At 40.8% G+C, this 25,813-nt stretch overlaps 1 protein-coding gene across 4 annotated transcripts in view; it reads right to left on the minus strand.

Annotated features, from left to right (window-relative positions):
• Positions 1–24,227, minus strand: part of ZZZ3 (zinc finger ZZ-type containing 3) — a 60,435-nt gene extending 36,208 nt beyond the window's left edge. For 3 of the 4 annotated variants that reach the window (XR_014618684.1, XM_084291499.1, XM_084291497.1), the window contains exon 1: positions 24,112–24,227. The gene's annotated coding sequence lies outside the window, so the exon portion shown is untranslated. Of the gene's footprint in view, positions 1–23,592; positions 23,634–24,111 lie in introns of those variants that run through there. The other variant, XM_084291498.1, reaches the window with a different exon arrangement.
• Between the last annotated feature and the right edge of the window lie 1,586 nt (positions 24,228–25,813).

The following is a 25,813-nucleotide window of genomic DNA, read 5'->3' on the forward strand; positions in this document are numbered from 1 at the left end:
CACAGCAGCTACCTAGCTGTACCAGAAACATACCCAGAACATAAGACTCCATGAAGAGCTCCAATATGAACTGATTTCTGGCTGTTTTCTCCCCCCTCTATATCAAATTTCTTCTGTTTTTAGTACTCTGGTATGTTCTCAGTTACTTAAACCTGTAGTTATCTTTCCTATTTATCCCTTTAAGAGTAACTTTACGTAACTACAAAAAGACAGATTTTGACAGATTTTTGAAAGAAAAAAAAAAAAAAAATCATACCACAACAAAAATGCCATTGCTCAGTAATGTTGGTAAAACTTAAAATACAGGAAAAGCGTAAGATACTATATACAACTGGACGTCAAACAGAAGAAATCCTGATCTCAAAAATTTTCATTACTTTACCAGTCCATAAGAAATGGGCATTTGTGTAAGTTGTTTCAGGAACGGCCAAACTAGCAATAGCAGGCTTTTAACTGCTTTGTATACTTTCTCTCCCCTAATTTCCTTTCCTCCAAACCAACCCTATTTTACTCCCTGCAGGAAAGAAACCCCCCCCTGCTGTGCCTGGTGGCCTTTTGGGAGAGCAAGAAGATATCTGAAACAGAAGAAATAATGTATCACATTAGAAGAACCCAAGGTGGGGAAAAAAAAAAAAATACCTAGTCCCAACTTTTTGTTACCTGCTTTGCAAAAACTAAACTGACCAAAAAATACCACCAAACTCCAAAACAAACCTTTAATCAGGATACACTGAAACGACTGCACCTTGATTACTGCTTAAAAACTAGAAAAAAAAAAGATAACTTACTGAGTTCTAAATTCATCAACTTAGAAGTTCATTTGGCAAAAACATCTTGAAAATAAACTATTTCTTTCTATTTCAAAACTAATTAGAATGATTTTTTTTCACCTAGCACAAATATATATTCCATGGTTGAGAAGTTCACTGGAAGCCTAATCTTATGTTTTAGACACCACTCTTAAAGTATTTATGAATTCGAGTAAGGTGTGCAAGGGAAACTAAACACTCTAGGAGGATTAAAGCTTTCTTCAGGGAACAAAATCAACCTTTAAAAAAGCAAATATTGCAATAAAGACTCTAAAGAATTAGCTAAGAAACAACGTGGTCTGGTGTGTGTGAAGCCCACTAAAAATGAAGGAGTGAGAAATTACAGATGAATGTAGAATGTAACACAGATGGAGACAAAGCTTTAAAGAAAGACTCTGAATGCGTCTCCCATAGGGAGAGAGGGGTAAGCAGTGAGACACAAGTAGTGATACTGAAACCTTATAGGGAATGGTCATACATTAATCAGTGCAGCACTTCTTCACAGTCAGACTGAAGCATTACACAGCTTTGTGTGGACTTCCCTAATTAACACTGCAGTCAGATTATTAAGTTAACCAGAAGCCTACTTAGCAAATAGGCTAGTAAATACTGACTTGTGTGTACAAAAAACCTCCTGCAACAGGGCAAACAAATTTACAAAGATTGATACAAACACTTGAAGACAGTTCCTTCCTAAATATGTAGGATAACCCATTTCTTAACTGGGTTAAGCCAGCCCTGGGTATCTGGGAACCACGTACAAGTCAATTATTTAAAGGATTTAAAGGAATCCCAAGAACTAAGAAACACACACACAGCTAGAGAGAGAAAGTACATTCAACATAGCCCTAAGCTAGAAAAGCAGCATTAAAGAAGAGTTCAATATAGGCACATATGGGGCGTATCTGCATAGAGGACCTGAAAGGAGCAAAGCACCACAGCCTCTACTGTAATTGTGTGGTGGTGCTCTATATATCTTGTACTTCCAATGGATACATTAACATTATATACAACTTGAAAAAAAAAAAAAAAGACACAAAAATCTCATACCTGTGTGGTAGAAAGAAAGAGACCCTTGGAACAGAAAAGTCTCTAATACTTATTTGCTGTTGCATATTTTATGGCAATTGACAATAATCACAGCCTTCCACATCAATTCAACCCTAGAAAATAAAATACTTCGTTCATCTCATCTAGATTATAATGAATCATTTTTATATAATGAGAAATTATCTGTTCTCTTCCTATTCTTCTGAGTTGGAACCAATAATCTCTTTCTATTTGTGCACAATGATAATATGCGTGGTCATAAAGATCAACATTTTCCTGTGTGCTGATACTACAGCTGCGGATATCTGCTGGCAGTAGCACTCTTAAGTCCCATACCACAGTAAATCCCCAAATCTGTTACTGGTTTAGTTGCCATTTACAAGAACAAGTGTGACACACACGCACTGTCACCCCCTCCTGGTTTATTTTCATTCTGTTCTAGATCTGTGGGACCGTGCCTGAAAGGAAGATAGCACAATTTGCTAGTTCAGTCACAAGTCTGTAATCATACTTCTTTCTGTCAACACAACTGGGGAGTCCTTAATATATATATATTTTTTTAAAGCATTGCATCTTATTCTTTAAACAAAAACTGTGCCAGATTTTACATTGTCTGTTTCAAATGGTAATACCTCAGAAGAAGCATCGCTTCTGCACATGCCTCTTTAATACTAAGACTAAAACATAGAACATTTCCTAGGAAGGAAAACAAAACGAAACAAATCCATACCAATAACAGTAAGATGGTATGATTTGAGTTTAAGACTGTTTATAATTTAGCTGGTTTGACACAATGGTCACTCAATTACTCTGCATCTCATCCCAATCTAGCCCCCTAATTTTGAAATGCTGTTTCCAGCGACCTAGTGTTTTTCTACACAACTATTACAATGTACCCAACGTAACTATTAAAATAACTATGATTTTCACGCAAGTATATAGAAAAATCTGCCATATTTCTGAACCTATAAACATTCTCTCTTTCTTTCAGAGCCTCTCCAGAAGCACTCTGAACTGCTGGCCACCATTTACATTTCAGGGCAGAGCTGCGTACCAAGAACCTCCTCGAGGTGTATCAGAGCACATATACAAAACTGAGAGCCCAAGTGGCTCTTGTCAAACCTCTTTCTAAATCCTACTTCTCTTAAGACTCCATCAGAGTTGACAAACTGTGTTTGATCTGAGTTGATCTGTAACTCATTCTTCTACGTTAGAGCGGTTTAACAAAGAAAACGCGTAACATTTATCAGTCTCCTGTTTGTCATTATGGCCTATTATGCGCACGGCATACATTCTTATCAATTAGGGTATCCATACATTAAGCACACAAGCACACAATCTTTAATCACTAGCAGGACACAAAATTTGCTGCACTCCCTTTGTGGAGGGAGCGGTGTTATATCTGCTGGTTTTCTATTTTCTACATCAAATTATACCAAAGGTATCTTGAATAGCCTTTTGTGTTCTGACTGCCTACATATCTCCTGCTCATTATGCCATTTACCTTCTTATCAGCTATACATTCCAGACCACATTACTTGAGTGACAGAAGAAGCAATTAGACTATACAAATTTTAAGCTTGCATAGTACTACTTAAATGCGTACCTCAAAAGTAAAGAATATTCAGGGATTGCTAATGCTACTAAATAAAACTGGGGCATCTCTGTGCTAGAAAATAGCAATTCATAAATCCTCTGTAGAGCAGCAGTATGTTATTTAGAACATCTTTAAAAATGCAACGATTGTTGTATCCAATGAAAACTGCAGAAGCTAGTCACGTAAACGGAATCTAATCACTTACAGGAATATTTGTGCAAGAAAAAAAAACATCTTTGAACGGAAGAGCATCTGCACAGACAGACCTCAGATTATCAGGACTTTGGTTTATCTTCACATACAAAGCATATCACCTCCTAGCAAAGTGGCATTACCAAATTAGGGATGAATTCCATTTAACAAATTATATTCACCAGTCTATCACCATCAAGTATGCCAGCATCCCTTCCCACACATAGCTGCATTAGCAAGAATTTAGTTTTGTGAAGAAGGCACTATAGTTTTCTGATTTCGCATTACATCAAAGACAAGCAATGCTTTCAAAGTATAGAAACAATCTGCACCAAGGATAATACATAAGTTACTTAAAGCTATAACGAAAGCCTAAAGGCAATAAGAGCAAAAAGAGGTGTTAAAAGGCCCCACAGCCTGGAACTATTCTCAGATTTCAGCTATCCCCGACACAGTAAAATTACACTACATATGGCCAAATACAGTTTGTTGGAATAGGAGTTATACTACTTATATTTATCTCATATCAGGACAGCAAGATGAAACAAAGAAAATAAAGGAAAAAAAAAGAAAAATTTAGAATGGTAAAAAAAAAAAAATTAACGCATTTTTTTGTTTTTATACAGTCATATCACTTTAAACTGGCAGGGTATATGCTTTACCAAAAACACACTAAACTGGAGACAAACCGCAATGGATAGCTTAATATGCTCATTTTCTTCCTTAAAATAGAAAGATTCACATGGCCAGACAAAACTATTCTGAGACAAGACAAAAAAAAGGTCTTTAGAAAGAATCTTACCAAAAAAAGCTGATTCTAGTTCTTCTGGGGGAAAAAATAACAAAAAATCCCACCCTATATTGAAGAAGAATAACCTGAATCTGGTATTTAAATAACCGAATGTGTGAAAATAAACATAAGCTTATCCTCCTGTTCTCCATCATATAAGCTTCTTTGCACTGTTTCACATTGACCCTTCTTTCTTTAAATCCGTAAAATAAAGAGAAATGTCAAAACAGCAAGTTATAGGAGAATGACTAGCAGTGCCCATCTGTCCCTCTGTAACCCTTCCAGTCAGCAGGAGGTTATCAAAAGGCTGCTACTCACATTAGGGAATTTAATAGGAGAATAGTTATGATAGAGGCAATTTGCCTTTCCTAGGCAAATTCTAACAAAAGGCTGCCAATTTATATAAAAGCAAGCATAAATTATGCAAGTGTACCTATACAACAGAACTCTAGAAAAAAAAAGCACTCTTATCAGATTTCTTTTCCTTACAGACAAGACCTAAACTGCTTTCAGTTTCTTGTATCTTGGCCAAATTGGATTTTGTGCTGAAATCGTACACTGAGGCATCTGCCTTGTACTGCTACTCCCACCCCGCTGCCTTTCCCCTCAATTTTCAGTCAAAATAATTAGTCATTTCTGTGTACAAATATGGAATTAAAAATAAAATAAAATAAAATAAAATAAAATAAAAAATAAAAAAAAAAAACAACGACCACCACAATCCAATCCTCTTACTGGTTAGGACAGCTGACGTTTTTTTTCAAGGAGTTTGTCTTACCTCCATGCTTGGTAGAGCTGTGATGAAGGCAGGCTAAGGGGAATGCTAAGCACAAACAGATGGGTAAGGAGAGCACTTAGATTAACAAAGTGAGTGGGTATTGACTAGGAAAAGAGACAGACTGGAAATTATGAAGAATTAGTAGAAAACAGTGGGCTTACAACTGCAAGAGGGAAACTAGAACTGGGAATAACTGGAGGAAGCAGGCAGACCTTGCACAATCTGGGATCTTACCAAGTCACAACCAACCCCCAGCCGCCACCCCAGCACACCACACCAAGGATTTGCCACTAGTGTTTGTGACAACAGTGTATAGAAATATTTGTGCAACTGTAATATGAAATGGATCTGCAAACATGTCTAAGATGAAAAATATCAACTGTTCTTTGTATCTTTTCAGATGGGTCTCAGTGGATGAAATTAAAAGGCCAGCATGCTGCAGCACAAGTGTGAATGAGTTCATGTGGCAGGAACAAAAGGTGAAGATGTGAACTTTGTAAGCAGTACCAAACAAAGCCCTAGGAAAAATCAAATAGATTCCACACTTTGATGCATCTCCTAGCACTGCTTCCTCTTAACATACTGGAAAAACGCACAAGAGGTTTAATTAAATTACTGTGAAGCCATTTAATACAAACTGCATTTAGCATAAAGCAAGTAGCCTTAACTCAACACTCCTCCTTTTATTGACTGACCAGTAAGGTCAGTAACTGTTGGCTGATACAAGACACTTCTCCAGAAAATTAAAGAGTAGGCAAGTAACTTCCATGCGCCACTTCAGAAAGTCATGCTAAAACTCATTTACTGCCCATCACTCCGTCCTTCTTGCCTCCTCTGCCTATTCATCCCCCTGTACCATGGGGCTGGAACTGGATGAGCTTTAAGGTCCCCTCCAACCTGAGCCATTCTATGATCAGTCCAGTGAAACTCTCACTGCTTCTCAGGTGAAACCATTCAGCTGCTAAATAGCTTTGCTGTTACCCAAAGAACATCTCCTGTGCAGGATAACCAAAGCATCTAATATCTTTCAGATACATTAACCACATATTTTGAAAATTTGTTATAAAATTCGTAACAGCAACTTGATTACAGTAACCATTTATCAAAATGCTATTATAACAGAATAGTCTCCAATTGTATTTAATTTCTCAACCACATAATTATACACCAATAAAGTAAAATAGGTAAAATGGGTCTTGTTTCCCAATTATTATTACAATATGCAAAAAATACCAAGCACAAAAAGACAGTCATTTTTTTCAAAAGGAAGGCTGCTATTGCCAGAAGTCATCAAATAGTTAATAACCCTGCTAATAGCTTACCTATAAAAAGGAAGTTGAAGAAAAACAGTACTTTCTAAAAAGCCCCAAGACAAGTCGTAGCACCTCTGCTCCTATTTGCAGGATACAACACCAGGAACAGCTACTCTGATTTACTTGCAAAACAACTGCAACTGTGCCACCTTTTGAAGTACACTGCAACGCTTGTATTGTATGAAATACAAATGTGTATTTTTATCCCAGATGACTTTCAGTCAAGGGCATGCATTTGAAATACACCAGTTAATGTACTTTTTATAGGAAAATTACAGCATCAGCTACATAAGCCTCAGAAAGCTACCATAATGACAAACCATGACGTACAAGATGGAGTGGTATTATGTACACAATCAGGTGTTCTCCAAGCACTGCACTTGGCAGTACCACTGCAACAGGTATTAAGGCAAGTATCAAACCAGAAAATTTAGAAAAATGGGAGCATGAGGCACATAACACTTTCTCTAAGTTTTTTTTTAGTATTGTATCAGAACTTAAATGTTTTTCATTTTTTTAATCAAAACTTAAAATGTTCCCCTCTGTACCCAAGGAAGAAGAAGGATTTGTTTCCAATTACCTCCATTCAAGTAACACATTCTAACCATTTGATTTCCATTTGATAATACCTGTGACTCAGTCTACAAGATAAACCTGTTATTCTATAAGCAGACCAACAAAACTGTTATCCTGTGGGCTGGCTCCTTGTCATCCTAAATGAGGCCCAGTTCTGCCACGTATCCCACCTTGCCTCCAACATTTTGAAAAACCATGTTCCCATCTCTGGCCATCTCCCAGACTCAAGGACCAATTCCACTCTACACATGCAGCACATATACTGCTACCAAACCATACAGAGCAGGTAATTGCTGGGGTCAGACTGCAATCTCTCATAAAAAGCAGACTCCAGCTTTCAGGCAAGCTGCAAACTCTTCACACTTCTAAGATCTACACCCCCTGCTAAATTTAGCCTACCTGGCCAAGAGGTTCTAATGGTGCTTGGTGTTGGTAGAGTCAAAGAGAGCAATGCCTTCTTCTCTAAACTAAGGGGTTGATCAAATTATAGTTCTAAATGCTTCAAAACACATTCTAGATAGACTTAGGAAGGGAAAAGTTGCAGAAGAACTACCCTGGCATCTCAGTAAAATAAACAGTCACAACCATGCTTTGTCTTCTGACTTGCTGCACTTCCATGCTGCCAGAATCACAGGCTCCCTTGCCACGTGAGCTGATAGTGCAGGTGTACTTGTATCACCACTCACCGGGTAACCAACTGAAGCGTTCTCACATGCTGGGGCTCTGGAAAGTAAAGGACTAGCTTTTAAAACAAACTATGCTTTAACCTGGAACTTAAATACTGTAGTAGCATGCTATCAGGAGTGACTTGCCTCATGTTGCATTTTAGCAGTTATTTTTAAGGATTCTTAGCTCTTTTAAATGCTCATTCAGCTATGTTACAACTGACTTCAATAAATTTGGTCCTGCCAGTGCCTAAAGGGGGCCCACAGGAAAGCTGGAAAGGGACTTTTTACAAATGGCCTAACACACCACAACCTCTAGCTGCATTTAGCCATGTATGATAGCTTTGCCTTTGCAGATGGTCTTTTCAAAGCAGCTCTGGGCCAGTTCTGTTCTCGGTGAGCTGCACGTCAGCATCAGCCCCACTGAGAATGAGCTGGTCTCACCTCAGTAGCCCCAATACTGGAAAGCAGACAGACAATTTCTCCCAGTGCCTGAGCATCCCGAGAGAACAACAGACATCAGCACTTATAAATGACATCTTACAAATTATTCTTAGATACTTTCCAAATTCTGCTTTGCAACAGACTCTTAGCTTGTTAAGCTGACAGGTTTCATAACTCGCTCTCATCTGACATTCTCATTCTTTGCCTCGGTCTGCACTTAAGCATTCTGAATAAGCCGACCATTGTGCGTATTTCAAGCTGCATGGATTCCTGAAGTGTCAGCTGACAACTACTGAAGGTGTTCTAAGTGCAGTGGTAACTGCATTTTTTTCTAAAGCTCTTACAGTGACCAGTCCCTTTGTATTTGAACATTGTTCTCCATCTGGTCACAAAAAAAAACAACTTTCAGTATGAACACTACTGCATATCTTCTCTTAGTTCAGAACTGGCCTCGATTAAAAAAACAGCAACAAAAAAGTATTTTAAGAGTGGTCCTCATTCAACTAGTACAATACATTGTGTAGCTGCTCCTGTCTATATCCAGAAACTTCCAGACAGCATAGCAAGCCAGAATTTCCTTGATTTAATACTACAATGGGAGCCTATTTTCCTTTTTTATTCTAGTATATATTGTAGTATAGTCTCCAAAAAACCTATGATTGCATCATGTGTAATTTTGTTTTGATTGACTGCAATTTTGCTTTCTTCTCTTTCTCTGCTCAGAGTAGTATTTGTATTGGTAGGCCAGTACATTCACTAATGAGTAATTTTTGCATTGCATTTAATTTCCTGGGTTTTCTGTGTTCTGCCTTGCCTGTGCTCATACTATTCATTGGAAAGACTTTAAAAGTTTGCTTAACCTGCATTTACATTTAAAATCTCAGCCTTTTAGTTCTTGTGTTCTAAATATGAACATTTTCTGTTTAAAAACTTTGGCAGGAAGTGTAATTATCATCTTGGGGAAAAAAATGAAAAACAAAACATAAGACTATTTTTATTTCTCTACCATAACTACAGGTCTTTGCTTTTCTTGCGACCACTAACGAATTGTCTTCAGGCTTGCTCCACTTATGTTTTTCATCTAGATGCAGGTTTACTAATCAGTTTTGCAGTTTCTACTGTCCTCAGCACAAGAAAGACTAAGACCATTCTGATTCATGCTTTTTTAATCTTTTAAAGTCAGATATCAGTTATCTTGAAAGACTCAGCCAGATTAATAATTTTTCACACAATACAACCATATATCAAATGTTTTCTTTCCCAGGTAGCTTATTAACTTGCTCAATAAAAATATTTTATAGATTAAAAATGTGTTTCTAAGCCTTTCTAAAATTTTATACTGTTACTCTAAACCCACCATTAACCTGTCAACACATTGCTGAAATACAATTACAATTTACCCTCTGAATGCTCTTCTTTTTGTTTCCTTTACGCAAGTTTGTGATATAAGGAATACCCAGGTATTCTGCTTTGACTCTTATTGTTCTCCGGGGTTGTTTTGTTTTGCAATACCCAGTTTATTATTTCCTGCACCTGCATGAAGCAATTTACTTTCAAAGTTATGCTCACTGCTCAAGCATAAAATGAAAGACTGCCTACAAAGTGCAAAATTCATCCCAATTGTATTACCCCTTCCCTCTTTCTGAATACTTTATCAAGCACTTTCTAAATATATCCCATGCTCCAGATACTGAGAAGCTGCACTACATTTACAGAGCAAGAGACTTACCTATTACTGTCTAAGCATGTGAACGTACCTGTCATGTCTGCATATAGACATTCAATTCCCTTTTATGTTGATTACCCATTTTCAAAACTTATTCACTGACTTTAAAAGCAAGTCCATTATTTTAAACTTAATGCAATAAAGAAGTTTGAAACTAAGAAAGTCAGACCAAAGGTCTATCTAGTCAGCGCTCTGTCTCACCAACAGCCATAAGCGGATGCCTGGGGAAGAGAGGGAATACTCTTTTCCAGCTTCCAACTTTTCTCAACACAGGGTCCTCCCTCTTAAGTAATGGCTGATTTCTACCTATGTAATAAACTTCAATGGATTTCTCTTCTGTGAATTTTCACTGTTTTCCCTTGAGCTCCCATAAATTTCTAGCATTCAAGCTATTCCACAGATGTGTTTGTAAAAGAGAATTCTAATTTTTCATTTTTACAAATTGGTATCAATACCCATAACCTGGCAAAACGGTAAGGACAAAAGGTTAGCTATCCAACAGCAACTCCAGTTTTAACTCATTCTCTTTGTTGCTTTCAGTTGTACATACCAGAATGACACTTCTGTGTTTTACTTGGAGCTTCCCCACCTGTTTCACTTTTTGACTTTGCCTATGTATAGTTTTCCATAGAAAAAAAAAAAAAAGCAAAGATCCATGGTGTTATCAACAACAGAAAGCTACGGCATAAATGAGTATGCCATTTCAACTACAATGTCATAGATATTTCAAGTGGATACAACTGCATGTTGGTAACCTCAACATATGCTTGCAGTTGTATCCACCCTAATATAACACATGACCTCAAGGTTTTAAATGACGTCTTGTCCTTTCTCATTGTATTTTCCTGAAACTCAATTCTTGACATGTTTCACTTTTGGCCTTTCTCTTAAGATAACACAACTCATGGTAACTGCAATAGCATTTTAGTGCTTTTACACTTCATCAGCTTATTAATTCAATAGTATATTGCAAACAGTGATCACGTTTTAATAAGTTAACAGAATTTAACCTTTTATGTAGGAAATATGTCTGAACAGAGTGCCTACAATTTTTAATAACTATTTCAAAGAAAGAAAGGAGATGCTCATCCTACCATTCCTTGCAATTACCTGTACCAACAGGTAAAAGGCCTGAAGAAACATGAAAAGGATATTCAAGATCCAGATTCAGCCACTAGAGAATTTCTCGAAGCACAAGAACAAAAGGAAAAGAGACCTACAGCCTATCTTCAGCATATTTTACCAGACTCAGGCAACAGGAAGGAGCTGTCAGCAGCTGGGTCAAAGAGTGTGAATTATATAGTTTCCATACCTAAGCAAACAAGAGCAGATTGCCAGAATTCAAACACTTTGCTGAACATGAACAGCTAACCCATCACAGGAATACAGAATCCACACTTGCCGTTAAGTTCTCCAAGGTCTCGCTCTCCACATGCTTGGGCTTTGCCTCTGCAATACATACTGGACTGCCTGACAAACTAACCAAAAGAAATTAGGTCAAGCTTAGACTAAACAGGAAAATTATTTATGTTGGACTTAATATATTAACATAAACAAATATAAGGTAAAGTGGGATTTTCCCCACTTTTCTCCCACCGCAACATTCAGTTACATAGAATTAATTAGTTAAAATGTTTATTTCTTACAAGACTGAACACCGTTAGCAGCTTTCTGCCAGTTTGCCAGAGACAGCGTAGGATCTTAATAGAGTGAACTTGAAAATAATCAACAGCAGTTACAAAGTTCAAAATCTCTTTCATTCACTTTGACATGCATATTGCATTTATGGAGAAAAGATAACAAGCAGAGGACTCGACATTGCTCTTTTTTTTTTTTTTTAACAATAAACTGCTTACACTTGGCCAGCAATGTCCCAGAAAAACCTTACTGACCCTTTGTAAAGTTTGTTTGTTTGTTTGTTAACTATTGTTAAGAAATGTGAGTGCTGTATCAAAGTGCTTTGCTTATCCCCTTCTTTGTACCTCTGAAGAGCTGACATCAAGTATTAAGCAAGGATTAACATGACAAATGTAATTTACATGCCATCCATAAAACTGCTTAGCTTTATGATTTAAAATATTTTCCAAAAAACCCTGACTGCCAGTTCTTACAGAACATCTAAAATTTTGTCTAAAAGTAGAAGCGACTTCACTATGAACAACTGCATTACCTACAGCATAACGTTGTAGCCATAAAAGAAGCACAGTAGGAATGCAGCCCCTAAGAGCAGGATTTGCTGTACCTTCAAGACACAAAGCCCTCATAACTCCATGACATATTCTCTCTCCTACGGCAATAAGCAATTAAACACATACCTTGCTCAATAGCTTGAGGAAAAGTATGTGACAATCCCTTATCTTTAAAAATTACTTTCCCTGTAACTGGAAACACAAAAAGTACTTAAATACAATGATCGTATAGGGCATGGCAGATCTGAGGATATACCTGCTGTATGGTCACAGAATTAACTCTTATTTTCTTTAGTTTATTGTCCCTGTGTTCTGCACCCAGAAGCTATCCCAAGCCTCTGATTATTCATGTTGCTCTTTGCTGTGCTGAATCCATCAGAGGGACCAGTTCTGAATACAATATTCAAAGCATGGTATTCACAACTCATTCAAATGATTTTTACTGCAGAATAGTAATGTTTTGCGTTGCGACCCCCTTCCTAATAACACTCAACACTATTTACTTCTTTGACAGCTTGTGAAAATTGAGTTATGTTTTTACAAAAGCACCTATACAAGAACACTGAATGTTTTTTGCATATTTTATTCTTATGAATTATTTCCCGTTTTTGAAAATGTGATTCTATTTTATCCCCCATTCACTCAGTTTTGTGAGATCTGAGTTTACAACTCTGATTCAAGCCAGTGGTGAAATCAAGTCAGCTCTAGATTATTATCAGTTCTTTTCTGTAATCACTGAAATATTTTTAAAGTATCGCCACTCTAGAAGTACTTGATTGAAATTAACAATTCTGACCATCACCTAAGATACCTGATTATTTATACTGCTCAAAAAAGAGAAGAAAAAAACCTTTAAGGCCATCCATGAAAATACTGAATGTTCTGTCCAAAGGAATACGTGCATTCCCTCTACAAAATGTGGGTTGAATCCTCCTTTGTACATTTATTTATACTGGAACTGTAGAGAGAGTACAATAAATCACTTCTGCTAGGCTCAGAATAAACCTTGACATTAACATTTCAAAACATTATCTGCTATGAAATTAATGCTTTCCTAGCAAACACACTTCCAAACTTTGCCCAGGATGTTTGTAAAACACATTGGCTGCTATGCATTTCAAGTCAGCTCACTGAAAAAGCCCCCAGGTAAGGTCGGGGCTGCTTTCTTCTCAGACTTGTGTGTACATACAGTTTGGATTACCCTTACTTGGTTGAGAAGGCATTAGAAACATCTTTAATTTGCTCTTAGCGGAGAGGAAGAGCAACTTAACAATGTCCATGTATTTAAAAAGACACTAAAGAAATAAAACTGGAAATCTATCTGGGGGTTCACAGACTAATTCTTGGTATGTTGGACCAGTGTAGGCACCTATGCTGAAGGCTGCACATCCATCAACAGTGCAGGTTACAATGACCCAATGGCAAACATATTTTTTCTTTTAAGTGATTGAACCCTCTTTTCAGCAGTTGATGTCATTTTAAAAAGGTTTCCACTGTTGTACCAAGTAGGCAACTTGATGAGGATCTTATTTTCTATACTAATTACTGCAACACCTACCCCTGCTCCACTTGTATCCACTCAGGTATGTTTCCAAATGGCATTTCCCTTGTTTGCTGTTATCCCAGTAACCACTTTCCCCATATCTTTCTAACACAGCAAAGAAAACCACACTCATCTATCATCCTGCTCCTTATCAAAAGGCCTGACACGTACTCTGTTGAGCCTTCAGTCATTCCCTCTTCTGAGTTTTCAGTGAGACTTCTCAGGTGAGGTTTCATTTTACTGTTAAGTGATATAATCTACAGAAAAGAGGCAATCCCACTCCCCCGTAACCCTGACACACCATCCTCATTTTTCCTATGCATTCATGTTAGTAGTATTCAATCCGATCTCACAATGAGCTGATTTAGAAAACACAACCCCCTACAAAAGAGCCATTATTTTTTGGCTGGTTTAGCTCCCAAAACAGGCGTACTGTACTGGTCTAATGAGCACAGGTGCTACCAGAAAGCAGGGGCCAGAGCTATGTGCTTTGGTGGCAGATATCCACTGGGTCAGGTTAGCTGTAACGTGAAGCCTTACTCTCAGGCTTCCCTTATCCCTTAGTTCCTCATAAGCATAAAAAGCACAGTTACGTTGCTTAGCTTAGAACTCTAATTTTCCACAATGAAGATTAAAACATTTGATAACTGATGCACAGAAAGCAATTTAGCTGCCTTACTGTTTCTGTCCAGCTGTATACTGCCCAGCTACAGCTCAGGTCATACTGGAATTGTGAGCTGCTTGGGGGAAATGTTCTTCATGTCTGCTTCTGCAAAGCTGGGGTCACAGCATCTCTTATACTTCATTTTCACTCTGCTGTACTGCTGACTTGAATATAAAACTGTTACAATTTTATTGGAAGTTTAACTGAAATCCAGTTGATGCGTGTCTTTGCTGACAGAACCTGAGGCACAAAGAAGGCATCAGAGAAAAAGAAGCAAGACATTCTGTGGTCGTGCTTGTTACTGATTCAACCCCCTGGGCTATTTTTGACATCTTCTCGTTATGGGAAATACAGTCGTGAGGGTCAAGAGGAAACAGTCATCAAACTACACACAGAAGGTAATTGCTGAAGTATAGAAAAGCAAACTTTTGTTTCAAAGCAGTAGCATGAGCTAACCAGCTAGGGAAGCTGTAAGGGCAGCCCACACGTAGCAAAGGACACATTTAAGGGCACATACACAGAGACCTTAAATGGCTCATGCCACTTCTGCAAATCAGGCTACTGATACAACAGATGGAACAAGAAGAAATGTCCACGTGACTGGTACACGTCATATAACAAAGTTAGAGCAACCCACGAATTAAGCCTGAAAACAGTACAACGATCACACAGTAGGCCTCCCCAGAGCTGTTTCTCAGGGACTCTTTAGGAGAATTTATTGGGCTATGTAAATAGAGACTTTCAACAATCTAACAATTTATTTTTTTTTTTAAGACCATTGATCTAACCACAACTACAGGTCATGATGAGTTATCATCCTTGCATCCTTAGAGCAGGACACAGCATTCTGATCACCAGAGTTACCTTTCACCTGGAAAATCAGAGAGATGACTCACACCAGATAAAGCAACAGTAACTGGCCTGCCTTTACCTCCAGATCCCTGCAGAAGATTCCCTCTGGTATTCAGAATTTTGGTAAGATAGAAAAAAATAACCTCTCAGGTAGTATAGAAAGTTTCAATAAAATCACCTCTGTGCTGTAACCAGGGATATTTAAGTTAGTATGTGACAGAACTGAAATTCACAAATACCAACAAGAACTGAATTACCTAGACTGTTGGTGTGTTGGGTGGGTTTTTTAGGGAGGAGTGAGGTGGGATGGCAGGGGGGTAGCATTTAAAAAACAGATCTAGGTCTCAACAGTAAGAATTCTGTTCCCCTACACACTTGAAGAATTTGGAAGGTCCTGACAGCAAACCTGGCTTCTCCATAAAGCAACCCATTCATGCCAATAAAATGCAGTGGGTTCTTAAGGATTTGCAACATTTTCTGTATCAACTATAACTCAGATCTTCAAACTATGTGTCAAGAACCCCATCAAAATAAGACTCACCATCAAAAAAAAAAAGACTTGAATTGAACCGTAGAGTAGGAAAAGAAATCTGAAAAGGCTTTACTTTGGTGGGGGCAAGATGGTGTCTGAACTCAGACATCAGACAAGAAGTAAATGTTTCTCACTGTCCTTTTCAGCACTGCCTTTCAGACGGTAGCAAGCTGGTGAAGAACCTTTTCCATCTAAAGTATCTTTGGAATCCTCTTAACAAAGGATCAGCAGATTCCCAATTACATGATCCAGAGAAATTTGCGGCTGATCTCAGCAAAGAGAAATGAGATAACTACACTCTGTTCTGTCAGAAACCACTTCCTCACAGACGGACTTAAAACTATGCAAGCATATATGAAAAGTAATTGCACTGCTGCAGGCTCTACAATAATGCCTTGAATGATGATTATTCAGCCTTTTTGCAATGCACGGGATATAGCAGAATTTCAAAAAAAATCTCATAAAGACCATGATTCTGCTAAAAATAGAAAACCACATTTTAAAAAATCATGTGCTGCAGCAGCTCTCTCTTTTGCCTATCTTTCTAGGGCAAAACAAAAACTACAAAGCAAGTTGCAGCCTAAGGACTGGAAAGAACTGAGAACTTCTGATCAGCTTCCTTTTTCCTGAAACCTCGCTTTTGAGGAAATACCCAGAGAACAACCCTGGCAGCACAGCAAAGCGCAGACACATTGTCAAATCTTTTCAAGAAGTAATTTAGATCGAGTAGTTACTATCAAAAGCAATATAATAACATACACCAAAGAACTAAGACTTGCTGCTAGTTATACTCTGACTTTCAGAGATATACACAGAGAAAGTGCAAGTACATGACAAGAAGGCAGTGGGCGGAAGAGAAAACATGTACCAATATATTCGAACTTCAGAGAGATTAGCAAAACACAATTTTAAAAGTTGCCAAAATTTTATACACTTGGAAACAGAAAAAAAAATAAGCAAACAAACTCCATCATCTGTTGTAACATCCATGGGTTCCCATTACAAATCTTTTAGTCAGCCACTGCCCATATATTCCCCCGGACCACCCTGGGATATTCTTCTCCCAGCTCCAGGTTAAAACTGCATTATTTTTTTCCCCCAGACAGCTCAGCTGTCAGACAGTTGTTCTGTCTGATGATTCCTTCTCAGTAACAGCTCTCCAGGTGGAGCTTAGGGAATAGGTGCATCTGTCCCTGCCCAAGGCTTAAGCCTTTGTGCCCTTACTGTGAGATTCTGTGACCCCTTCACAATGCTCTACAAGAAAGCCTCTGTACTGCAGTGATACTTGTACGAAAAATCCCTGGAAGAATTAAAATATTTGAGGAAAGGAACAAATGCCTTTTTTTTTTTTTTTGACATCATTCTAACTTAGGGGACAGCTCTCTCCTTCTACCTTTATCAATTTTTAGAAAAACAGTTCTGAAATCACATTTAACTGAAGTACAAGAGACCTTTAGCATTAGCTTTCCCCGTGTCCTGTTGCACCTGCAGCCATTTGTAAGCAGGCAGCACGTCAGCACCTCAAACCAGTGCCATATCAGTTACCAACACCTTGTTTCTCAATGCTTTAGTGAGCAATTTCCCATCAATTACAGCAAACAGGATGACGACACTTTGTTGACCTAAAGTGTACAGAAAGTTTAATCCATACCATTGGTCAGATAGAAAAATGCAATTAAGTCTAATTGCAATTAGGAAGAAACAGACTGAAAGCATTATTTTATCTCAATCCTCTACACTCTCTTGAAATGTTAAGAATGTAACAGTTTGTTTAACCCTTTTTCTAATTGCAGAGCATACACCTGTATGACACAGCCTTGCCTTCATTCTTCATTAACTCCAAGGCAGCTCTGACAAATTTTAAAAATTTTCAAGAAAAGCTTGAACAAGGTCACATAAAATGCAGGCAGCTGGTTTTTAATAGAAAAAAAAAAAAAAAAAAAAAAAAAAGAGTAAATTATTAAACTGAATGCTATGCTTAGCTGCATGGCACTTTTAATCCTAAAGAGCTTTAGTAACTCTTCTGTTCCAAGGTTAGTTCTCCCAACTTAAACAACTGCTTTCATACCACCTAAAAAAATCTCAAAGGAGAGATTTTGTTTAGAAACAGTATATGTAGTTGAAAGCACGTATTTCTATTCAGCCTATTCCATACTGGTACTACTACACAGCACTACTGTGATACTGAAGATACTTTGTAAGTGATGATTATCCCCCAAAACATATCTTCCAGATGATAGCTCTTATCTCTGTTATACAGAGACAAGTTGATTGGCTCTTCAGAGTCTTGGCATGCACCTGATTCCCTGGCTCCTTAGACTTCGTCATTTTAACTTTGCTTCTTTTCAGTAAAGTTTTCTGAAAGACCTTGACTCTAGCTCAGTTTGTTTCTACTGGATCATAAACAAACAAAACCACAAAAGGTAAATCAAAGATAAAAAAAAAAAAATCCTATTTATTTTCCGTATTAACTTATACAGAAGGTTTAAAAGGCTTTATAAAACAACTTTTTAATGAGATATTTGCTGTATTTTCTCAAGCTAAACCTTACAGACTGTCACATCACTTAGCTTTTTGCTCCACTACAAAGTCTGGGGTTTTAAGTCTGATTTTTGTTGTTGTTTGTTTCAGTCACATCATAAAAATGTTTCAGTGACTGAAACTAACATCATAAAAATCATAAAAACAGATCTTACATTGACAAGTCACCCTACCTCCTGTGGCCAAGGCCAGACCAGCTATACCCAAATCACTTGTAAGATGAGGTTATTTAACTTTTTCTAGAGCACTTTCAGCAATAGATATCCCATTACCTTCTTCAGATATCTAACCCCATTTTTATCTATCCACAGAGCTGGAAAGTTTTCTTCCAGCACAGAAATCTCCCTTTGTGCTATTTAGGACCATTATTTCTTACCCTACCTGGAGGGAAGAGTTTATTACAGTCCCCTCTGTAGCAATCCTTACAGTATTTGAAGCCTATCATTATGCTCTGCCATAACCTAAGCAAGTTCAGTTCTCGCAGTCCTTCCCCAAAGGTCCTAACTGCAACCCTCCTCTAAGTGCTCTTCAAGTGGTCCAAATCTGCTCAAAGTACAAAACAAAAAACAGCCAGTACCCCATCTGAGGCCTTACACTGACCACTGCAGAAGCATTTCCTATCTTACACACAACCACAATCCTTTTCTTATGTCCCACTGTGACTCCTGTAGGATTTTTTAACGCTGTCATGACTCATTTGTGCTCATTTTGTGATATAGCTGCTTATTTGCTGAGCTGCTGCCCAGCCAGTTGTTTCTCATATTTAAGTCTATTATTGCTACCCAAACATATTATTTTGCATTTCTCTTTACTGAACTGCCACCCATGTATTTCAGATTTTTTGTGCCATTTGCTTGGACCATTTCATACTCTAGTGCTCGTATGGCCCCCTCAATATGCACTGCCCAGGCAATATGTAAATGTGCTCTGTTCTATCATCCAGGTCACAAGCTGAAAGACTAAACAGGATTAAATTCAGGAAATATACCTGCTAAATTCCACTCGCTGCACTCCTTCAATCTGTAATGTCTCTAGAGCATGTAATTAACAAGTAACTAACCAGCACAGCAAACCATCTCTGACAGTATCTAGTTTTGGTGTTTCTGTATTCTTTAGCTGTGGAGAGAGAACCCCTAATTTCAGCACTACTGGACTTATTCTACCAGGTTGTCTTTCAAACAACACAGACAAGGGAGGGAGGCTCTGGCACTCTCCTTCCTCTTCAACGTGTTTGCCTGTGGCACAGTAACCCAGTTGCACAGCTCTTCCAATTTTGATTTTGGGCTATATTCTGATACTACAAAAACACTTCAGCTCACACACACACCCTAAACAACAACAAAAACACTCTGCCCCTAAAAAACTCAGGTCATATATGTGCACATGTACACACCAATACAACAAAAAGGAAAGCAACAACTAAAACCAGGATAATACCACTTAGGCACCAACAAGCAAACTGTCAAGCACACACATTTCCTTTTTACATTTCTAAAGAAAATAAGTGTTTTAAACAAAGTTCAAATCACTACATTTTAAGGACAGAATTAGGTATGTCTCATGACAGAGCTGTACAAGGCAGACAAAAAATCCCACTGCTCTGCTACTGGCAGGTATTCTCTAGAGACAAGCTTTTACTCTAACCCATCTTAACAGGGGTTTGTCTGGCACGTGTGCATCCCATTAATCAAAGCAAACATCTGTGTCTAAATATGGTATTTAACGGAACTAGTATAAACACCTTTAAAATCTTGGGCAATTACATTTCTGTCTTGCCAACATTCATATTCTCTATATCCTATGATGAAGTTTGATAAACCAGTAAAAATGGAGAGCAGAGAATGGCAATTTAACAGATAAAACATTGCTGAAAGGGGAGTCGAGTGTTTTCAGAAGCAACAAGACAGAAAGCTATCAGCTTAATGCAAAGCAAAAAAAATGAAATTGAGCATCAGGTGAAACTTGCACCAAGGGGTGATGAGCTACAGCAAGAAGCATCACAAAGAACTTTGTCACAAGAGGGAATGATCTTGGTGCCCTTCCAAAGGATTCCAGAGGATTGGACTAGCTGATCTTTCTGCCTTTCTACATTTAACTGGACTCACTGTAAGCATTAAACATTAAAGGAACTTTAAAGAACAGTCATTGTAACTTAATCTACAAAGCTTTTGGCCCAAAGTTGTATATAAACAACAAACCTCCCATATGACAAATTCTCTAAGTGAAGTAGTTGAATGCAAGCTTGTAACTAATATCCAAGATCATAACACAAATTCTAAATTAAAGTGTCAACCCATTATGTTACAAAACCAAGTATTTTACTTTGGTTATGAAGCTGCACCTCAGCAAAGAACCTTTTTCAAAGTCTTTTTGTTTAATAACAGCATCCAAGAAGAAAGAGAACATGCTATTCAATGTTTAGGTCTGCATTTCCTAATGGTATTTTGAGTTACTCAAACTGAAAGAAGGTTTTCACAAAGTTAAAATAAACTCTTACAAAGGTTCTTCTACACCACAGGCAGTTTTTAAAGCAGAAGCCATATTTACAATGTTCTTAAAACCAGAACAATATAGCCATAAGCGTAAAGTTTATCAGGAGCAAGTTCTTATAATAAGCAGCTTGATTCCCAGCAAAGAACACTTAATTTGGAAACTAAGAAAGAAAGAAAAAAAAAAAAACCTTTCTCACTACAGAAGTGAGAAAGTTTCTCGCTTTCTGCAACTTCACTCCCGCCTACAGAGGTGGAAGATTTTTTTCTTGATCAAGGTTTTTAAGGACAAGTTCTACAAATATCTGTCTGGAATAACCTTAGAATATTTATACCAACCTGGAAGAAGAGGAAGAATAAGTCTTCCAGTACTGTGTTTCTAGGATTTATATAAGTACAGTGTAAATTTGTGACTATAAGCAAGTGCTGAATCTTGAAATTAAGCTCTCCCTCTCAAATCTCTTTTTTATGACCGAGGAGACCTGTATCATCAATTCCCACAAAATGCAAAGACTTCCATTTTTGGGAAAACCAAAACAAAGAGAACACCAATAGATTATGCATAAAGACTTCAAAGAGCTTTTTTTAAGTAGTCTTTCACGTTCGAAAAAACAAACACTTAAACAATGGGGAATAGGACAGACTGACTGCCAAGACTTCTATTCCAACTCAATGAGTACTTTTAAAAACTCTTTTCTCATTCCTCTTAGCCAACATAGTGGTAAAAGAGAAAAGTGGAAGTCTTTCCACCTTGTATCAACCAGACAAGGATCACCGACCAGATGCTAAGAGTAGTCCTAGCACCTAGAAAGACCTGGAAGAACAAGAAACAAAATTTCCTTCCAGTCTCCTTGAAATACTGGGAGAGCGAAGCCTTCACTCTGTATAAGGCATCACAAGTACGCCAGAAACACCAATAGATGTTACAGCAATCATGCTGGTCAGCACTACAATCAATGCCCATAGGACACATTCCAAAACTGTGTGTAAGACATCTAGTTATTTTTGCATATTAAATGTGTAACAACACCAAGCTTTAAGATATGATTTACTATTTCTCATTTTCCAGAAATATTAAATATTATGAGATGAAACATACGATTGAACTTCATCTCTAGACAGCTCAGTAACTAAGCTACCTAATACAGCTTAGCTCAGTAACTACATGCTTATGACATGCAATACAAAGACAAATCGTTTCAGTTAATGGTGGTACCGCTGATAATTGCAAGAAGAGCCTAAGTTCTACACAAACATGATCTCAAGTTAAGGTTGCTAACTGCTGCTGCTTACGGACACACATGGCTGCACTGTGTAACAGCCCAAAACAAAAAGCATTTACTGTAATTTCAGGACATTAAATGTTTTTATTAAGTAAACATAAACACTGTAGAAATCCTGCAACCAAAGTTGTCCATACCCTGAATGACTTGCTGGAAATCACATGCTGAAGTGAAATCCTAACCAGACCTTTCTAAGGCAAGGGAGTTTCATGAGTGGCTTCAACTGGATGAGAATTTCACTTCATAGCTTATCTTGTTTTAAAACTGAGGCCTACAAACACTAACATCTCACTACGTATTCTTCACTATAAAGGAATTGAATCTTTCTTCTCTACACCGCTTTTTTCTCATTTTTTCCCAGTTTTCATTAAGTAAATACTAATATAATTCACCTGACAAACAGTATTGTAAGATCAAAAAAAGAAAAAAAATTGAACTGCAACAGTAACTCAGCCCATTTTCTGAGAAGTTCCACTTGCTTACAGAACCACGTTTTGCTAGCCCCAAGCTACAGAGCCTTCTGGATCTCCAGTCCTTGCAGCAGCTAGAAGAGGGGGAAGTCTAGTAACTGACTGCAGGGTAGAAATATACCCAAGAGGCATGCCCTTGAGGGTTGTATGAGTTATTATACAGTATGAAACACAGCGCACACTTGGAGCTTTGATCTCTAACTATCTGCACAGTATTAGTTCAGTAATAATGGCAACACCAACGGGACACATGCAAATACACCTACAACCACCAAAGAGCAATCACAATGCATTTAATGACTGCGGACCTCTTCCCAACACACAGCTTGCAAGTTTGAAGCCAAAGAACCCCTTATTTTATAAAAGTTGTAGGCTCAGTTACGTGGCACGCTAAGCCTGCATCACTATATGAAGAGATCCAGTCCCTGACCACAAGTGCTGCGGGTGTTGCTGTACTCGGGGAGAGACCGCCGGCCCCATCAGGAAGAGCCATATGCTCTCCCTTCGAGATGGGGACCCGGAGACAAAGGGGCCATCGCCGAGCCGGGACACTTGGAAGAATAACTGCAGCAGCACCCGAGAGCAGCCGAAACCAGGAGCGTTTCCCAGCCCGGGACAACGAGGGGCCGCAGCGTGCCAGGCGCTCGGCTCCGCGGTGCCAGGTGGCCGCTGCCGGGCCCCACAGCCGCACACCGGCTCGGCTCCTGAGGGCGCAGAGACCCGGGACGGCCGTGCCGAGGTGCGACCCCCCCCCCCCCCCGGTGGCTCGGGGGCCCAGCCTGGCAGCTCGCAGGGCGAGGCCGGCCCGAGGGGGCCGGGGGCTGCCGGCACAGCGGCGGCCGGGCCGGGCCGGTGCCCACAGGCGAGGCTGCCCGAGGGGCGGCGGGGTAAGGCCGGGCCCGGCGGTGCCGCAGCGGCCGGCGCTGCGAGGGCGCGGCGGGGCGAGGTGAGGTGAGCTGAGGTGAGGCGGGGCCGCGCCGGGGCCGCTCCCTGACGAGCCCGAGGCCGCGGCGCTGCCCCGGGGCCGGGCGGCGGGGGCGGGGCGGGGGCTGCGCGCGGGGTGCCCGCCCCCCGGCCCGGTACCATTACCCAGCACGCCCAGCGCTGCGCCGCCATCCCGCAGCCGGCCCGCTCCCGCAGGAACCGCGGCACCTCGCGAGACTTCGCTTCCTTCACACCCCCCCCCCACCCCCCCGCAACCCCGACTCCTTCTCCGTACAGCCCCGCCCCGCGACCCGGCTCGGCCCCGCGCGCGCACGCGCACCGCCGCGCGCCCGCTCGGCCCCAACATGGCGGCCGCGGCGCCGCGCACGTGTCGCCGGCCCCGCCGTGTGTCAGGGCGGGCGGGAGCGCGCACGGCCGGCCGGGGAGGGGAGGGGAGGGCAGAGGAGGGGGGCGGAGCTGCCGCGCACGCGCGGGAGGCGCCGCTGCGGGCCAGCTGATTCGAACGGGGCGCGCGAGCCGCCGCCTCCTCCCGCACGCGCTGGTCACGTGGGGGCTTCCCCCCTCGCCTTCCCTCCTCCTCCTCCTCCTCCCCCTCCCCCGGCGGGTCCCGACCCCGTCCCCGCCCGGCTCCCCCCTCCCCCGGGGCCGGGCCCGGGCCCTCACCTGCCGCCCGCTCCCGGCCGCGGCCCCGGCCGCGCTCCGCTCCCTCCCCTCCGCGCTGCCCGCACCCGGCGGCGGCGGCTCCGCACAGCGCCTGCTCCCCTCAGCGCGGCGGCGGCTCCTTCCGCTTCCTTCCCCTCCCCCTCCCGCCGCTGCGCTGCGGCGGGGACCCGCTCCCTGCAGCTCCGCCTGCTGGCTGAGGGCGGAGGCGGCCGGCTCGGCACGGCGCCGCCTGCCCGCCGCCCCCCGGGGCATGCCCAGGGCGGGGGGCGGCCCCGAGGGGGGCAGCGGCCGGGCCGGCCCCGCCCGCGGGAGCGGGGGGCTGCGGGGGGCGCCGAGGGGCTGAGGAGGGCGAAGCCGAGCGGCTCCCCGCGCCCGCCGGACCGTGAGCGGCAGTGAGGCAGCGGGGCTGTGCTCCTGCTTCGGCAGCCTCCCGTTTGCCTCCAACCGGCGCGGGGTCGCCGAGTTACCGCCGAACGCGGAGCCCGCTCGGAAAGGGCGTTATTTACCTCAGGGCTCCTACAGAGGGAGAGGCACTATCATGTATTGATCGCTATCCTCTCGATTTTTATTTTCCCTGGTAATTCACAGTTATAATTCACCTGGAAGAGCTTCAGCTAACCAAGAAACAGAGAAGATTCATTTTTCTTCCATTTAAATCCTTACCTAATTCAAAACCCTTTTTACATTAAGAACCCATAGCAACTTTGCAAATTGCAAGAAAATCCTAAAACTAAACCAGTTTTCTGTAACAGGAGACTAGGCACTGAAAAATATTTTCAGTTTCCTTTGAAGGCGGTTACTATGGTAGTTAGACTGGCTTGTACTTCTGTGAAGACGGTATCTTTCAGATTTAATAAAATGGTAATTGTCCAAATTACTAGTCTAGTCAGACAGGCGTTCGTTCTGCAGCCCTGGAGTCTGCATAAAAACCTCAGTAGCTTTTCCACTTTCCCAAGCAGTTTTCACTTTTCCCTGCTTCTTGCTGACTTGGAACTCTTCTCCTGCCATCAGATTCAAAACAACTGAAATCCCACAAGAGAGGGAAGGAATTTTTTTTCTTGAACCTATGCCACTGTTCTCATGCAGTCTTTTGTCCACGTGCCCAAATCTTAAAGAGCAATGGAGCTTTGTGTGTTATTGCAGGAGCACCTGTAAGCACTAACTGCAATCAGTTTAGAAATATGTTCGCTTAGCTAAACAGCTGCAGTGGTTGGAGACGTTACTGCATTTCAGCCAAGTGCTAGTCCCTTCGCAGTAGAACTGACTGTTCTTCTCAGCTGCTTCAGAGCAAAGTGTATTGTATTTTTTCAAATTCCCATGGCCACTTAAGGGTGCAGTTGAGCAATAGGCAGACCTAATCTGATGGCCTGCTGACAAGCTGCCCCTGCTGCCAGCCACACACTCCCTTTGCTTCCCCTCTGCCCACTGGTGCTCATCAGAGCACACTGTCAACCAGATTTCCTAAACTACCAAGAAACTGTTCCTGTTTCTGGGGTGTTATTTTTCAGGTAAAAAAAAAATGAGCTGCATTGGCTTACAATAGACACAGACAATGGAGCCAGCATGTGAGAAGTGGGGGAGAAGGTGCTGCCAACAGAGGGGAGGAGCAGGACTATCCTCTTGGCAGCAGTAACTTTTTGGCAACAGGATTAAACCAGTTCATATTGTCTAACCACACCCTGGACCAGGATTTGCCTTGAAT

Source organism: Netta rufina (genome assembly GCF_964035555.1).
Source record: "Netta rufina genome assembly, chromosome: 8".
NCBI lineage: Eukaryota > Metazoa > Chordata > Aves > Anseriformes > Anatidae > Netta > Netta rufina.